Genomic DNA, 19,231 nt, shown 5'->3' on the forward strand with positions numbered 1-19,231 from the left:
CGCTGTGGCTGAGCTCATGGAACACGCAACCAGTGGGATCATCATGTTGAGGATGTAAGCGACTAGAAGAACCACACCAGGTTCCAACATCGTCCTTACCAATAACGAGACAGGAGGCCGCTTTTCCTGCCTGGTGTCCCCACTGCCTGGGGACAGCCCTGGAGCCTGGCACCAGCAGCGAAGATCCCCCGGACCAGTTTCATCCCTTGCAGTTCACCCTGGGTGGCTGAAGAGGAATTTAAACCGGTTCTCACTGGCCACATACTTCAAGCTAGCAAGTATATGAAAGTAACTTTCAAAAGTTCAACCTAATTCGTTAGCTCTGTAGGCCCAGCACACACCATGTATGTATGTCACATGTCCAAAAAGTTTTAAAAAACTATATATGCACAAAGAAGAAAAATGCTAACCTACCTATGTGCTTCCATGCAGCCCTTCCACCTGCTCAAGCAGCAGCACCTGTTTCTCTGACCAATCAGGGCCCACCTAAAGGTCCCAGGTTCTAGCACAGGGAAAGCAGCAGTGAGAGGGTCACTGCTCCCACCCCATGCTGTCAAGGAGAGAACTGCCGCTCATGCATGTCTTCGCGTTAACAAGATGATGTCTGTAACCTCCCTCTAGGGCTCGGCTGCCTGGAAGGCTTCATGTCCGAGTTCTTAGGAAAGCTCGCAGGAAGGCCATGAATGTTGAAGCCTGGACTTGAGTCTACGGATAACTGGGCCATGGCTCTTCACCTCCGTTTTCAGTCTGTGGGCTTTATATGACCAACGGTTGGTTTAAGAACATCTTCAGTAGAAGCCTTCAATAGAGGACTTTGTTAATTCCTAATGCCTAAATTTTAAAATCTAATTAATTTGGATATTAACACGCTTCTTGTTATTGCTAATTGGCTGCAGGATAATAATCTGACTACATTATAATATTTTACTGCTAATCAAAACATCAATAAAATGAGCAATGACTTTTTTTTCTCCTCTTCAAGGTTAGCTGGGCAGCCCAGGGCTCTGAAACAGAGGAGGCCTCTCTGTGACGCCTCCTAGCTGCTCCTCGCCGGATTTCAGGTCACTTCAACATCCTGCACACATCTAGGTGGTAAAGAAGGTACAGGCAGCAGGGCCGTAAAGAAAAAGGCACGCCGGTCCAATCTGCAACTACCTCTTCCTCCAAGAATCACACACTAGTGAGAACTGCATATATGTTAGGGCTGGGTATAAGTTATTTTGATCTCACACTACAAATAATAGAGCAATGTAGGCTTCAAGAATACCTTGCTTCTGACTCAAAACCGGAAACATGACATTCTGATTCCATTTTAACCAGTTCTAGGGACTGCAGAATTTACCCTGGAGATGTTACTAGAAGATACAATGTTGGAGAAACCGAATTTTCCAGGCCCTTTCTGCATCCAGGTGGTCAAGTCACATAACCATGGGGGTCAGCTGATGGCGGGAAAAGTCTCTGCGCTGTGGCTGAGCTCATGGAACACGCAACCAGTGGGATCATCAACCTCAAGTACTGCCCAGATCTGGCCACTCTGCTCCCTCTAGCTCCCTGCTTGTTCTACTTATCACTGCTGGCTACAGTTCCCACCAGATATTCATTAGGGAAGGAAAAGGAAAATAATTTTCCTCCTTGTGAATAGTCGTGGTTAATGTTATAGTCAGTTCAGACTTTTCGGCTAACGGGAGACTGCGGTGAACAGTGAGATCCCTTCTCTCTGTGAAAACACTGAAATGACAGAGTGCTCACGAACGCCCACGAGTTACAAGGAGGATGGCGGGGTGAGAGGCCAGGCCCTGGGAACAGAGGGCATAGCCATGACTCTACTGTACAATCAATCTAGGTTATGTCTAGATCTTTCTAACGGCCGAGATGCACTTTGTGGAAACAATCTCATTCCAATTATATGAAATAGGAAATACAACTCTGACAGTGGCTTTAGGACTGTAACGAACAGTACAGACATTTCTCATTCCCGTTACAGGTTAGAGTTGCCCACCAGGGCTCTCTCCACCACGGACACAGTCTTTCAGCTACTGACTCATCCATCAGAACAAACCCCTCTTTAAGTCACTCGTATTTGGAGAGATTCACAACTGTACATAAAAAGCAACGACCCGACATTTTAAAAAATAGGGATGAACTTGCTCTGACCGGGTGGCTCAGCTGGTTGGAGAGTCGTCCCCCCCGCCCCTCGGAACACGAACACACACACACACACACACACACACACACACACACACACACACACACAAAAGGCTGAGGACTCAATCTCGGTTGGGGTGCATATGGGAGGCGACCAACTGAAGTTTCTCTCTTACATCAATGTTTCTCTCTTTCTCAAAATTCCTAAAAACATATCCTCAGGTAAGGATTTTAAAAAAGGGATGAACTTCACTATATTACAAATACACTCCAGCCACATCACTAATTTTGGAAAACTGAAACCAAAAATACTTATTTCCAAACCCCTAAAACAATGAGCAACAAAGCATGCCTGTTATTTCATCTTTCCCTTCAGTTTGTATTTCATATCATTTGGTATCATAAATGTTTTTCCATATTAACATCTATTCTTCTGAATGATCATTCACAAAGGCATAACATACATATATGTGTGGTTTATATATTTTTATTGTTCGTTTAATTTTTGGACACATATATTTAAACTTTTCTTCATTTAAAATTTATTTTGATGTGAGATGAAGATCTAGCCACCTGCTCAATATCTTTCCTCCCATTCCTCTGATTTATAAAGGCTCTTTTATCCTATACTAAGTTGTTATGTGAAAATAGGATTTGTTTTTGGACAATCTGTAAATTTATGGTCATAATATTCTAATTATTACAGCTATTTTAAACATATACACACAAATAAATCAGTAAAATCAAAGTGGTCACTTCCTCCTTTACCGATTTTTCAAATCCAAACAACTTGCCCCTCCCCACCCACTGTCAAGCAAATAAGAATTGTGGTTGCAACTGATCTGAACTTCCACATTCACTTGGATAAAGTAATATTTAACCTCCTGATTCAAGAACTTGTCTTTCCTTAGGTTTCATGTCTCTCAGAGGTCTGCAGTTCTCTCCATCTAGGTCACATGAAGTCTCCCTCAATGAATGGAACGTGGCCTGTCCGTTACGCTCTATTTTCTTTTCCCTCCTTCAAAGGCATTCTGATAGCATACGATCCCCCACCCCAGGCCTCTGGTTTTCAAATGGGGGGTGCCGGGGAATAGAAAAGCACCGCAGTGAAGCCAGCACATGCTTCAGTTCCAGGGAAGGTAACTTAGGACACAGATGCATTCCCTGACACAGAATGAAGACCAATCAATGCATCCCGTGTCGACTGGATTCAGAAGCAAACTCTCCATTAGAGCCCCCGTGTCAAGGGCTAAAGCATTCTTCAGAACATCCCTATCAAAACCTCTAGACCACCCCCAGAAGGTCAGGACTGGGAACCTGACCTCGGCACCTGCAGCCACATCTCTTGCTGCCCTTCATCCCTCATGATGCCCATCTCCTGCAGACATGCTCCGAATGACTCTGTAGCTTCTGAAAGGAGGAACAGAAGACAAGTTCTGGACAAATGATGAGATTTGCCTTCTGGAAGTCCATTTCATTTTGTTTGTTTCTGGACTTTAGAAAGATCTAAGTAAGGCAAAGAGGAAAGAAAATGAAGCAGATGCATCTCCCAGGTTCCAGCTTCTAGTGGCGATCCTCTTCAACTGCCTCGTGAGGCTTTATTCCTGAAGAACCACGCACCCTGAGAACAGCTGTGCTCCCCACCTGAGGGTCAGACTGGAGACTCGTGTCCTCCTCCAGATTTCTATATCATCTTGACCTTGGGTTGATAGCTTATAATTATCTCCCTCACCACCTTAAAATACCGAACACTTCTTCCTTAACCTTCAACAGTGCTGCACTGAACTTAAGTTTAGATAATTACTAAGCATTAAAGCAGCTCTTCTTATATCTCATAACAACCTCTTTAATAAGTCATTGCCTCCATTTTCAAAAGAGGCAGAGATAACGAGGAGCCGAGCTGAAGAATCTTGGGAATGCAATCAAACGGCTTCGGGGGATATTATACAATAGCTCAAAAATTAACCCGAGGACTTTTACAGTTATTATATGGCTTTACTTTCTATTCCTGGAAACTCTGACTCATCCACTGAGTGGCCCAAAGTGGAAACTATTATTTCCAGTGAGCAGCAAAGATGGTAGATTACTATCCCACCATACTTAACGCACCTTACCAAGCTCACCCCAAACCCTCACACACATGCCAAAATATGTATACATAACCCCCCACCAAAGCTCATTCTGGGACAGTTTCTTATATGATAAAAGGGGGCGGGGTTGTTCATACTCCCTACTAACACTTTCCAGGTCACCTGAGATCTGAATGGGCCGGGATGAGGTGGAGCCCGGCACATGCAGTGGGTTTCCAAGTGGCGTGAATGTGGGAATCAAGGCCTTCGCTGTAAACTCAGCCCAATGTTCCTGAAGTTCAGAAGGCTTCTGAGAAATAAAAGTCACTTAGCCAAAAAGAAAAAAGTCTCTACCATCCAAAATATAAAAGAAGTTTAATGACTGTATTAACAAAGGCTATCATAAACAGCCTGGATGTTGCTGCTAAAAAGTAACGTGGGGAAATTCTGACAACTGCGTAATCTAGATGAGGGTGTGTGTGTGTGTGTGTGTGTGTGTGTGTGTGTGTGAAGGTGAGAGAGCAGAGGGATATGGGTGTTAACTATACAATGCTCCCGAATTTTCAGTATGTTCGAAAACTTTCATACATTATTCGGGGAAACTCACCAGCAGTCGGCATCTTCAATATTGCACAGTACTTGTCCTGCCCGGTTTCCATGGTGGGAGGGATGTGAACTGATTATGAAACACCAGCAGCTCAAAGTCTCCCAGAGTTCAGGGAAACATCCTATCTCTGCTGCTATTACCTCTGCAGACACACATTTCCCACCCCTTCCTTGCAGGGGGAAATGTTCAGGAGGCTAACTTTTTTAGATACTTCTCTGCTGCCTCAGGTCATTAAAAATCTAGGGTGTAAATGTTTATTATTCTTGAATGGTGCACAGACCAGCTCCTACCAAACACGCAATACTGAGTTCTAATTAACAAAGTGATTAGGATGTGCCGCCCTGTGGAAATGGCATAAGATGGGACTCAGGGAAGCCAGGTATGAGGCCTCTGCCTCCACTGCTGCGATGTAGCCTGGCTGGAGGGACTGGGGGGGAGGGGGCGGCAGCCCCCTAAAGTCTCCTTGGGGACAACAGAGATCACACAGCCATGTTTGCTTCAAGTGTCTGTTATGAGGCCAGAACACTGTAAATAACTGATAACAATGGAAAGAAACCAGAGAGCACTGTGAAAACTATAGTGCATAATACGCTTCGGTGTGATTACTAATTTACTTTGAAGAGTTTTTGCACCTGTTTTTGAAAATAGCCTTCTAGAACAGAATTGCTAGAATTCAGAGAGCTTGGAATCCTATATAATAAAAGGGTAATATGCAAATTGACCCTAATGGTGGAATGACCAGGAACGACTGGCCGCTATGATGCGCACTGACCACCAGGGGGCAGACATTCAATGCAGGAGCTGCCCCCTGGTGGTCAGTGTGCTCCCGCAGAGGGAGCTCCACTCAGCCAGAAGCTGGGCTGACGGCTGAAAGTGCAGTGGCGGTGGCAGGAGCCTCTCCCGCCTCCTGCATAGTGCTAAGGGTGCCCAACTGTGGCGTAGGCCTGCTCCCCCGAGGGCTCCCAGACTGCCAGAGGGATGTCTGACTGCCAGCTTAGGCCTGATCCCCTGGGAAGTGGGCCTAAGCCAGCAGGTGGACATCCCCCAAGGGCTCCCAAACTGCGAGAGGGTGCAGGCCGGGCTGAGGGGAACTCCCCCGCCAAGTGCACGAATTTTCATGCACCAGGCCTCTAGTCTGGTAATAATGCATATGACAAGAAGGAGTTGAAGGGAAGGTTGGGCCTGCCTGGGCCTCCACATAGGGAAGACGACTAAGTGGGCTAAACGACAGGCAGGCCACTGAATTTAAGCTGATTGCCCCTCTACACATTTCTACTAAGAGAGAGCAGACCTTTCCAGAGCAGATGCCCATTGTGGGAAGATGGGGTCTGGACAAAAAAAACTACTGGGAAGAGAGGGACCTGGCTTATATCCAAGGTGTCTAGAGGTCAACTCAAGAGTCTCTGTCTCTCTCTCCAAGGGCAATCTGGTCCACTCCAGCTTCTTACTCTCCAACCTCCACCTTTCCTCTGGGCAAGTGCACAGGCAATGGAAGCCCCACTACAGGTGAGGAGTCCTAAGGGCTAGGTGGGGCAGATGAGGTCAGCTACAAATTCTGATGCACAAAGTTCAGAAATACTAGTGTGGATAGGAGTTTAGAAAATAATACCTGTAGATGTCTGTTATCTTACTCAGGTGCAATACCAATCCTGGACTAGACCCAATACTGAAGGGAAAAAATGCCATAAAGGACACTGTGTCAACTGACAAAACTGGATTATGGAGAGCTGATTAAAGTATCACATCAATGTTAAATTCATTGAAGTTGGTAGCTTTAAAGGGCTATGACATGTACTTTACCTTCAATTGGTTCAGAATAAAATGGCCTGTTTGTGTATGAGAGAGAGAAAGAAAGAGAGCAAGACAGGCGCAGAAACATCCAATTAAATTAAGCAAAAAATTAAGAGATGGATCTGGGTAGAGGGTATATGAGTTTTGTACTATTTTTATCCTTGCAATCTTTCTGTTTGAGGTTATTTCCAAATTAAAGGTAAAGAGAAAGGAGAAAGAGGAGGAGGGAGAGAAGAAGGGGAATAGAATGCCTTGGGATAGTAGTTTGGAATGAATAATCACTGAAAGGGGATAAACTGAGTTATCAGTCTTTAGTTAGTTTTGCTTAAAACAAAAATGTTCCTCAAAAGACATTATCAAGATAGTGAGACAACAACTCATAGAATGGGAGAAAATATCTGCAAATCACATACATCACATACATGATAAGATTTCGAAAGCAGAATATATAGAGAATTTACAACTCAGTAATAAAAAGACAACCCCATTAAAAGTGGGCAAAAGATTTGATAGATATTTCTTCAAAGAAGATATGCAAATGGCCAATAAGCATGTGAAAAGATGCTCATATCCTTAGTAATTAGGGAAGTGAAAATCAAAACCACAATGAGATACCACTTCACACATTAGAATGACTATACTCAGAAAAACAGACAATACTAGGTGCTGGCAAGCATGGGGAGAAACTGGAATCCTCACACAAGGTTGGCGGGAATGAAAAATGGTGCAGTCACACTTTGGAACAGTCTGGCAGTTCCTCAAAAGGCCAGACATAGAGTTACCATATGACCCAACAATCCCCTCCTAGGTGCCAACCTGAGAGAAATGAAAACTTATGTCTACACAAACACTTGTGCATGGGTATTCATAGCAGCATAATGGGCCCAAATAGAAATACTATATCCACCATCTGATGAGTCAATAAAGAGAAGGTGGTACATCTATACAATGAAATATTATGTGGCAATAAAAAATGAAATACTTATACATGCTACAACATGGATAAACCTTGAAAACATCATGCTAAGTGAAAGAGGAAACCAGTCACACAAAAGACTATATACTATATGATTCCATTCATATGAAGTCCAGAATGGAGAAATTCATGGTAACGGAAAATAGATTGGTGGATACCTAAGACTGAGGGGCCTGGGAGGATGGGGGAGGAGGTAATGTCTAAGGTATGCAGCCTTTCTTTCGGGGGTAACGAAAATGTTCTGAAGTTGACTGTCGTGATAGTTGCGTATCTTTGGGAGCACACAAAAGCCACTGAACTGTTCACCTTAAAAGGGTGAATTTCGCCGAAACCGGTTTGGCTCAGTGGATAGAGCGTCGGCCTGCGGACTGAAGGGTCCCGGGTTCGATTCCGGTCAAGGGCATGTGCCTTGGTTGCGGGCACATCCCCAGTGGGGGGTGTGCAGGAGGCAGCTGATCGATGTTTCTCTCTCATCGATGTTTCTAGCTCTCTATCCCTCTCCCTTCCTCTCTGTAAAATATCAATAAAATACATTTAAAAAAAAAAAAAAAGAAAAAAAAAAAAAAAGGGTGAATTTCATGGTATGTGAAATCCATCTCAATAAGAAACTTGGTGTCTTGGTCCTAGATGTTGTTTAATAATGCACAGACAGAGCCACCTCCTCTACAGTAAGAGGTAATTAAATGCTCATGACACTGGGCTTACACAGTTTACCCAATTAGGACAACTTTTCAACTTCTCATCTTATCCTCCTAAAGAGGAGGGTACCTGAGGCACAGCCTGTACCCATTTCTGAGGTGTTCATCATCTCTGGAACACAGTATGTAATTTCCCCAGGTCAATTATCTATGGGAATAACAACTCAACAATTCAACAGCTGCTGACCGACTGCCAAGTTTCAGAGCCTGAAACTAGGGATTCACTGAGGAGTGAGACCTGGGTCCTGCCCTGAAGGATCTCACAACTTATTGGGAAGATTGGTCAAAATGAAAACTAGAGTTTAATGCTAAGTAACAGAGCATGGAAGCCCCTTCCCCCCCGCCCCCCGAAATTCTAAGCAATTAAGAGCTGGGCATCCTGAGGTGAGCCAAGGAGCCCATGGGGAGTCTCAGATGGACTGGGCTAGAACTGAGGGCCTAGCCAGAGAGGAACCAGGGAGGGTGTGTTAACTATCCATGGGACCCTCAGCCATCTGTGCGGGGTCTCCATGCCCACCTCAGAGGTTTGCAAAGCTCTTGAAAGTACCAGGAGAAAGAGAAAGGAGATGGAAGGCATGGCCATCTGTTTCTCCCTATTTAGTGAATCCTGTTCTGGGGCGCAGAGTAGCCTCAGTGTTCACAGAGGACAGAGAGGGCTCTCCCTGCTGCAGAGTCTGCCTTTTGGGAGAAAGAGCAGTTCAGGAAAAAATTGGGAGAGAAATCTCTCTTAATCAGGGAGCACTGTGGAGGAAACAATCTGGGGAGGAAAATAATTAATGGGTCAGTTTAGGACAGTGGTCGGCAAACTCATTAGTCAACAGAGACAAATATCAACAGTACAACGATTGAAATTGCTTTTGAGAGCCAAATTTTAAAACTTAAACTTCTTCTAACGCCACTTCTTCAAAATAGACTCGCCCAGGCCATGGTATTTTGTGGAAGAGCCACACTCAAGGGGCCAAAGAGCCGCATGTGGCTCGCGAGCTGCAGTTTGCCGACCACTGGTTTAGGACATAAGATGCCTTGGCCCCCTTGTTCCAGCCACACAAAAAATAAAATGTGAATTTCTCTTCTCTGGTGAAATTAACAATTGGGAAAGAAAATCACTGGAGGCACAACTTGCAGAGCTGCTTCTAGAAGGGCTGTGAAATCACGTAGGCTCTGCCTGCAGGAACTGGATCCAACCCCCGAGACCCTCATGAGGGTCTTTCTGGCCTAGTTTTCCAACAACGTGATGCTGCACTCCAAAATCCACAGTAATCCTGCACTGCTAACGGAGATACATTTAGGATTCTCTCCTGACAGTGGCTGGCATAAAGCATTAAAAAAAATTAATTGGCCCTAGCTAGTTTGGCTCAGTGGATAGAGTGTCGGCCTACAAACTTAAGGGTCCCGGGTTCGATTTCAGTCAAGGGCACATGCTCGGGTTGCGGGCTCGATCTCCAGTAGGGGGTGTGCAGGAGGCAGCCGATCAATGATTCTCTCTCATCATTGATGTTTCAATCTCTCTCTCTCTCCCTTCCTCTCTGAAATCAATAAAGAAAAAAAAAATTAACAGCAGTTACGATCCAAATATCAGGACAGCATCACAAAGCAAACACAAAATGTTAATTCTTTATATATGTAAGGTTTATCTTAAATTATATGAGCAGTTTGGACAAGTGCTATTTTGCGAGATGACTGAGGGAAGCAAGTGGGGAAAAGAGTCCTCAAAATGTGAGGGTAAAGTGTTTAAAAACTCAGTTAAGTTTGGTTTTAATTTTCTTACAGACCAGATTCTGATTGCTAGTCTTTTTAAAAGCTGTGCCTAACAAGCAATATTCATATAAAGTTTTTGTCATCTACTTCTGAATTTGTTCAAAAAGAAAAACATGGAAATTTAAGAGTTATAAACAACTACATCAGCTGATCTCACTGTGAAGATGAACTGAATCTTGAAGACTGAATCAGCAGCAAACAGACAAGGCCCGAAGCCCGTGCTCCGATTCCCAGCCAGTTCCTTCCCTCTGTACCACGCGTCTTCAAGGACGCTCACCCTGGTTAAGGGGTAAGCATCCCACAGGGAAAAGAAGCAAGTAGGCAAATAAAATCATTCCCATTTTCCCTTTTTTAGTCCCAGTATATGGTTTTTGAGAATTTGATATTTTAAAAGACTTTTTTAATGACTGACGAGCTACCATCTACAGGAGAAATTACAGATTGCCTTTAGGAGTTTGCCTCTCTCAGGTTACACTTTACAAAATGACAGGTTCATCTGACAGTTTACGTCGTGTAAGAAGGTGACAGGATCGTTCCAGATACTCTCTCCTGTGCTATTCACCCCAACAAAACAGATGTCTAGCCTCTTTCTGTTTCAGGCCATCACTAACACAGGTGACACTTCGGAGGCAAGCACACGCCCAGGTGGAGGATTTTAACTTGTTAGGTCAGGTCTGATATTTAATTCCAACTTGTCTTATAAAACCAAGACATACATCTTAGATGATTAAGAAAGTTCTTTTGCCCTGAGACACAAATTGTTAATCTCTGAAACTTCAGTTTGACAAACAGCTGTGATAAACAGACTTTTGGGCTATCACGCACATAGCTGTGCCCCTTTTGTTGGCTACAGCAGAAACCTGAGCACACACCTGGGTACAATTACTGTTACCTCTGAATAGATGTTCAGGTTCTGCATGCTGGCCTGGAGGGAATTATCTAATCTGTACAGAATCGGAAAGCTACCTTTTTGTATTCCCACAAGGTGGGCTGGAAATAACCTTCCTCCCCTTAGACACTGCACAGTTTAGGAAAGGAGTCACCGGCAGCACCGAGAACACAGCCTTCACAAGCTCCGCGTGTTCATTAGCACTAATTGATGGGGAGGGTAAGCGTGGAAAGCCGGCCGAAGAGCAGAGGCCAGCGACTGTCTCAGCCGTCCCAGGCCCGGCCCTGAGAATTACCTGATCAAAGGCGATACACAAGCCCTGAGAGGAAAGGGAAGGAGGAAGGGGGATTGGCTTTCAGACGCTTTAAAAAAAGATAATCCAGCGTGTTATCCTTTACACCTGCTTCTCAAAACAACAAAAGCACAAGATCCACTCTCAATGCAAGTCACTGGAGTTCCAGAATGTGCCATTGTGTTTAAGCCTCTGTGAATTGACAATATAATCCTCTAAACTGGGGGATTAAAGGGTCCCGGGGGCGCGTCAGTAGCAGAAAGCTGGACAGGGCCTCTGGATCGTTTCACGCTTAAGATTTTATCTTCTCAAAATTCTGGGATCCGGGATGATAGAGGTCCCATTTGCACCACAGCATTTTCGACTTGGTGTATTTGTCTCTGTTTATGTTTTTTCTATTGTTAGTATTTTAAGACACCGAAATTTAAGAGGGCCAACACCAGAGGCCATTTTGATGCCATATGGCAACATATGAAAAAAACTGACTATACATATGTGATAGATAGTTAAAAAGTTGTTTAGTGTGTTTTCATATAGCAATCCACAAATTCAAATAATGACAAACAAGTCAGTGATGCAATTATTTTGGAAGGAATTGCCATTTTTTCATTCAAATATATGCATTGTATGACACCAAAATATTCCTTTGCATATTTTCTTTTTTGAGAAAATAAACAAGGGTTTCTACAAACACATCAATTGTCTCCATGTAAAAAATCTTCCTAAGTGTTGAAAATGGCACTTCAGGTGTTAAATATCTTCCATTAAATTTCTTAATTCACCTTCCAAATTCACATCCTAAAATCAAACACTATAAATCCTGTCTCTTAAAAAACCCCAAAAAAACAACCTGGCCATATCCCTTCCTTCTCCCAGGCGCTTTACTTAAGGTTGAGTACAATTAAGCATGACACCATGAGTGCTTATTAAAATTGGTTATCTCGAATGGGGGCCATGAGGCTACAAATTCTGAGGTTTCAAATTCTCTACCTGGTTCCCAATGACTCCAACCACACAGGAGAACCTTAAGACTTGGCTGAAGCCTCAATTCTTAAGTCGGAGACATCAATCTCTACCAGCAATGAATTTAGGACTCTCACGAAATGCCATGGCTTTATCATTCATCAAGGAAGTTTGCAAAAAGAAAAATCCTCAGGCAGTTGGCAGAATGAAAATGCACTTGGTGTTGACAGTCACAATGGAACACGGGGATGACAGAGCTGCTCCCAAATCTCATTCATTCTTACAACATAATTCTCTCTTAAACGGCTGCCCTTATTAAAAAGGATTAAGAGCCTGGCAGTGTAATTTCCATTCTACCCAAGGCACCCTTTTAAAATGGGGTGTAGGAGTCATTGCCAATGGAATGTTCCAAGCTGATGACATTTCAAATAGGCTTTGAAGGTGCTAACAATGGACCTCCCCTCGTGTTCAGCCAGGGCACACACTCGCAGGATTTACCCTGGAGGAAAAGGGTAAACCATTTTCCAAGTCCAATTTAATTTGGTCTAAGTCTTGGAGGGAAGGTCATTTTTCTATCTTACTGAAAGGCCCGGCCTCCTTGCTCTCTTTCTCCAAAGATCTATAAATCACAGTGTGGGAGACACACTGTAAAATGTGATATAATATGCTACACATATTTCTCCTTTTTCAAGAGTCATAGTTTCCCATCATCCCCTCACACACACTCTTTAATGTTTCTGAATTACAGATATCTTGCAAACAACACAGCAGTTTAGCATGGTAGCATTTCTCAATTCCTACCCTCCAAAAAAATTAGTAATAAGGCATCATGTAATGGAGGCAGTAAATTATTTAATGGTTGGGACTGCCGAAAACGATCTATTTAGATTAAATCCTAGCCATCTCGTTTTAGCACCTAACAAACAAAGAATTTAGCACCTAACAAATAAAGAATTTCAGGATGGAGATGAAACCATCCTGCCTTGCAAAAAATAGACTGATGTTTTACTTCTCAGATGCCTTGCTTTTGGTTAAGCTTTCTACACACAGAGAATCCAGTGATGATATTAGCTTTCTATGCCCACAGGCTTATAAATCAAAGAGGGAATCAAATCACTCATAAGCACGTAAGAGAATAATTGAAAATATCCAAAGGTATAAGCCCCTCCAAAATCATAGGTACTTTCCCCTTTATAAAATAAGTAGTGTAGGCACATACTTAGAATGTCTATAAACAAAGTATTAGTTTCAGGAGTACCTGATCTTTATTTCTGACTTTTATTTCCCACGTAATGACTCCTAACACATCAATTTTACATGCAGTCAATGACCTGTAAACGGAACCTCCAATGCGCAAGCTTCTTTTACTGATGATACACATAAAAGTAGGCTACATGAGTATTTTTCTCTACAACTCCAAAAGGCAAATTAAAACAGTTTCTCTGGGGGACAAAATAGCCTTTTATTTCCTTTAAATGCCCACAGCACTTGTGCAGGGAAGCTATACAGCATCCATTCAAACGTCTGCTGTCTATCTCACTAAAGAGAAGCAGTACTTCAGCAGTGGTTGAGAGCACAGGCCCCAGGTCCGCACATGCCAGCCCCTGGCCCTGGGTAGGCTCCTTGGCCTCTGATCCTCCCAGTGCCCTATGAGCAGGTCAGGAAACTCCCGTCTACCAGGTCTTTGGGGAGCCTACTTGGTGTCTCCTCGTACTATAACGATGAAACTTAGAACCCAAAGGTGCTAAAGTGTTCTTTTCAACATTCAACCTGGAGGGGCCTGTGGATAAACTAAGAAAGCTTCAGGCAGGAGTTCTTTAAGGGACAATCTCCTTGTTAACACAACTATGGGGAGATTAGGGGAAAGTGCCTTAGAAAGATCACCCATCGCAGGTGAAGAAATCCAACATTCTCAACTCTAGCTCCAACTCCCCACGGGGACATCCTATTTCTAATTCTGACACTTAACCAAATTAGTGGTTTCATCAACATTCCAGCTTATTTTAGAAGAAATGTAATCCTATATAATAAAGAGGGAATATGCAAATTGACCATCACACCGTCACAAAGATGGTGGCGCCCATAGCCACAAGATGGCGGCGTCCAGTCCCCTCAGCCCCGCAGAAGTCCCCCAGTCCTTTCAGCCCTGCCGGGGGTAGGGGGGAGGGAAGGGGGTGGCAGGCGTGCCATGTGGCTGGACCCGCCCTCAGCCCCCCAGCCGCCCAGGGCCGGCCCGAGGCGCAGGCAAGCTTCAGATGCCGGCTGCCCAGCCAACGCCCAAGGCGTAGGCAAGCCTCAGATGTCGGCTGCCCAGCCGGTAGTGGCAGCAGCAGCAGAGGTGTGATGGGGCATCACCTTCCCCTGATTGCCGGGTCGCCTCCCACCCCTGAGGACTACTGGACTGTGAGAGGGGGCAGGATGGGCTAAAGGACCCCACCCTCCAGTGCATGAGTTTTCATGGACCGGGCCTCTAGTTTTTTAATATATTTTATTGATTTCAGAGAGTAAGGGAGAGGGAGAGAGAGATAGAAACATCAATGATGAGAGAGAATCATTAATTGGCTGTCTCCTGCACACTCCCCACTGAGGATTGAGCCTGCAACCCTGGCATGTGCCCTGACCAGGAATCGAACTGTGACCTCCTGGTTTATAGGTCGGTGCTCAACCACTGAGCCAAAGCAGAAAAAATGTAATTTATATAATAAACTGAAATGAGAAGTTTGTTTGTAAAAGCTAGGTGATGTTATAAAACATGTCCATGTCTACTGGGTCTTCAAAAACAAAAACAAGGCAATATTTAAGGAGCTGATACTTTAAGTCAGCATTTGCCAACCTTTCAGACCTCACAGACCACCGGTTGGCAACTGCCGTTCCAAAGGTTTCCTTAAACCAGCGGTTGCCAAACATTGGACCTCAAGGACCACCGGATGGTGACTGCTGCTTTAAGTCTCCCTAAAATCCAAAACCCCACAAGAGTCTGGATCTGAAACACCTGAACACATTATAGGACTTTTAAGAACCTGAAAGATAAAAGTAGAAGAAAAAGCAGAAGCAGAAGCAGCAGACCAACAACAAAAATACAACAACACAATATCTGAAAATAATATGGTTTTCTGGGAGAATGGCAGCACACACACAAATTTTAAAACTCATTATGAAAAGTACCTCAGCAGACATTATAATGATTTACATTTCATGGACACTCACTACAACCTTAAGGGTTCCTGAGCCCCACTCCTGTTATCAATTAACCTGTCAGCCTAACAGTCAAATCTAATTAGTTAAATCCCTTTTTAATGAAAAGATTATGCCTTAAGTGCTCTGCCTGCTCTAGGGCTGTTGGCAACTACAAACTGAGCTCCACAAAAGAAGAGGAAGAGAAACCTTAAATTCCAAAGGAATCCAGAGCATCAAAAGCGCCTCTGGCTACCTAACTCAGAGTTACTTAGAGTCTATACAATGCAGTGCCCACGCCCTGTGCCCTTCCTTCAGTTCTTCCCACATGTGCCCTCTTCCCAAAGCAGCTACTTCCAAGTAACCAAAAGAAATGGCCAGTAAATGGACTCATCAGTTACAGTGACATGGAAGCAACCAGGAAATGGGATTTTAAAAAAATTTTAAATGTAATTGGGTAACAAGTTAAATGCCACTCTGAGGACATTCACAATGTTGGATATCCTGTAAGGTAATCAGCCTAAACACCTAAAAAAAAGTCAATTATCAAAAGGAGCTTGGAAGATGGCGGGTAGGTAAACGCCTGTACTTGCCGCCTCCCATAACCAGAAGTAAAGAAGAAAGCACAGAGACTGGTAGGTGCAGAGGCGTGGAACTGGCTGGGCCAATACCCACACGTGCCGCTTTTTTAATCGGAAGGGAGATTGTCTCTGTGGAGACTGCCTGGAGGAGCATGAAGTCCCAGCCCCACACCAGATGCCCAGCCTGGGGTCCCAGAGCTGGGACAAGAAGTCCCTACGGGCAGTAAGAACTACGGACTGAAAAACCAGAGTGGATTGGGGCTGAGTGACACACAGGCTGCTGGAGACCCAGCTGTTCCTTTTAAAAGGCTGGCACCATGAACTGAACTTACAAGGTCCTGCTTCCTCTGAGCTCCAGCACCAGGGCGAGGCTCTGGGAAACATAGACACATAGGAGGAGGAACTGGATTGCCCGGCATTGGGGCAGGAACTTGGGAGAGGCTTTCTCCCAGACTGAGGTGCTCGCAGGGATCATTGTTCCTATGCTGGGACCTCCCTGGTTGCAGGGCTGACTGGCAGCCATTTCTGTTTGCTCCGCCCTGATGATTCCCTAAGACCCTGCCTCATCCAATTTATAACCCCACCCAAGCTGTGTGCAACAGCTGTTGCATATGAATGGCCTGTCCTTGCTCTGGGTAAAATCTCTCCAACAAGCTGCAGCTGGGTCAGGGAGCCCCAAACCTATCAGTAAAAGGCCCAAGACCCAGCACCAGCATTAGCCTGCCTTGCTTCATAGCTGGGCCTCATCTGGGCACTCCCAAACCCGATATAAAGAGGAGGAATCTGCAGATCTTCCTGTAGCTCCTGCTGGGTGGACCCAGGCAGTGGCTGACACTGCACATCCCTGGAGACCCAAGAGCCAGGGTACCCAGCTGTCAATGTCAGACCATCCAGATGACAACTCTACACATCCCTAAGTGACACACTCAGTGAGCACCAAAGCCCCACTGAAGCAAGCCCTGATCCATAAGGGTGTCTCCTGCACAGCAGCTCTCCCACTGTAGTCGCAGCTGGCCCTCACAGCCAAGTGGCCTAGAGGTCAATTCCTCCCAGAGACACCAACAGCAATCAAGTCTCAACTACAACAAGACAGTGCTCACAATCCACACAGGGACGCACATAGAGCTCCCAGCTCAGGTGACTGGGGAGGCTGAGCCACTGGGCCCTATAGAACACCTACTACACAAGGCCACTCTACCAACTCAAGGAGACAGAGCAGCCCTACCCAATACATAGAAACAAACACAGGGAAGCAGCCAAAATGCGGAGACAGGCAGGCACGTTGCAAATGAAAGAAATGGAAGAGAGAAGACTACTGGATATAGAGTTCAAAACCACGGTTATAAGGTTACTCAAGAATCTTCTAGAAACCTCCAAAAAAATGGAAAAGGACCAGTTAGAATTAAGTGTACACTGACTGAAATAAAGAATAATATACCGAGATTCAACAGCAGAGTGGAGGATTCTGCGGATTAAATCAATGATTTGAAATATGAGGAAGCAAAAATCACCCAACCAGAAGAGCAAAAAGAAAAAAGAATCTAAAAATGTGAGGATGGTGTAAGGAGCCTCTGGTACAACTTTAAGTGTACCAACTTTTGCATTTGGGGGTGCCAGAGGAGGAGAGAAAGCAAGATATTGAGGACCTGTTTGAAGAAATGTCAGAAAACTTCCCCCCACCTGGTGAAAGAAATAGACTTACAAGTCCAGGAAGCACAAAGAGTCCCAAACAAGAGAAATCCAAAGAGGACCACACCAAGACACAACATAATTAAAATGCCAAGGGCTAAAGACAAAGAGAGAATCTTAAAAGCAGCAAGAGAAAAACAGTTATTTACCTACAAGGGAGCACCCATATGATTGTCAGCTGATTTCTCAACAGAAACTATGCAGGCCTTCTAGAAGGGAGAGGCAAGAAATATTCTAAGTGATGAATAGCAAGGACCTAAAACCAAGATTACTCTACCCAGCAAAGCTATCATTTAGAGTTGAAGGTCAGATAAAGGGCTTCACAGACAAGAAAAAGCTAAAGGAGTTCATCACCACCAAACATTTCATTAATATGAAATGTTGAAGGGTATTCTTTAAGAAGAGGAAGAAGAAAACGAAAAAGATAAAAAATGTGAACAACAAAATGGCAACAAATACATACCTATCAACAATTGAATCTAAAAATAAAAATAAATAAGAAATCTAATGAACAGAATAAACTGGTGAATAAAATAGAATCAGAGGCATGGAAATGGAACAGACTGACGATTCCCAGAGGGAAGAGGGGTGACGGGGAGGAAAGAGATTAAATAAAGATCTTATATGCATATATGCATTACCTATGGCCACAGACAACAGGGTGGGGAAGGCCTGGAGCGGGGTGGGAACCAGGTGGAAGGGGGCAATGGGACGCAAATAGAGGAACATCTGTAATAATTCCAACAATAAAGATTTTTTTAAAAGTCAATATCATTGATCAATTACGAAGGTGTGTGTGGTAAGGGATGGGGAATGGAGTGCTACATTACATTTCAAGAGGCTAAAGAGTCATATCCACCAAATGTGTGACCCCAATTGGATCCTGGAAAAAGAGTAAAAGCCCTCTGTTTAAACACGTGTGTGTGTGCCCATACACACGCCCATGCATACACACTAGAAACAAGCAAGGAAAGCTCCATATGAACGTTAGATGAAATTGTGGAATTGCAGTTAACTTTCCTCAGTGTGATAAAGGCCCTGAGATAGAAAAGGGCAGGAAATGAATACAAGTGTCCTGGCGTCTTTAACTCTGAACTGACCTCCTCAGTATGAAGCTCTTCCCAACAAGTTTGTATCTGTAGAGGAGAGCCATGAGCTGGGACCCTGAGGCCGCCAAGTCTGACACCATCTGAATGGAATTCCTCAGCTACTGAAACCCCAATAGCAAATGTGAGTGAAGGGTATACAGGTGTTCATTATCTTCTTTACAATTTTTCTGTAGATCTGCAATTTTACACCATAAAATTCCTTTTGCAAAGCTTTGGAGGGAAAATTGAAAGTGAGGAAGAAAGTAGGTCATGGTCCAACAGACCTGGAGTCAATATTTGACTACCCCATTAGACCATGAGCCACGTCTGTCTCAATGTCCACTGTTCCTAGCACCGTCTCTGACATAAACAGGTAGTCAAATATCTGATCAATGAATGAACAGAACATGAATGAAATCCTGGCTTCAACACATGTCAGCTGGGTGGCCCTCAGCAGGAGTCTCCCTGAGCCTCTGCAAAGCAGTTATAACATCAGCCTGTGGGGCCCAGT

At 44.3% G+C, this 19,231-nt stretch overlaps 1 protein-coding gene across 2 annotated transcripts in view; it reads right to left on the reverse strand.

Moving 5' to 3' along the window:
• Nucleotides 1-19,231, reverse strand: part of AUTS2 (activator of transcription and developmental regulator AUTS2) — a 1,178,049-nt gene that overhangs the window by 47,569 nt on the left and 1,111,249 nt on the right. The window lies entirely within an intron of this gene.

Source organism: Plecotus auritus (assembly GCF_963455305.1).
Source record: "Plecotus auritus genome assembly, chromosome: 7".
Classification (NCBI taxonomy): Eukaryota; Metazoa; Chordata; class Mammalia; order Chiroptera; family Vespertilionidae; genus Plecotus; species Plecotus auritus.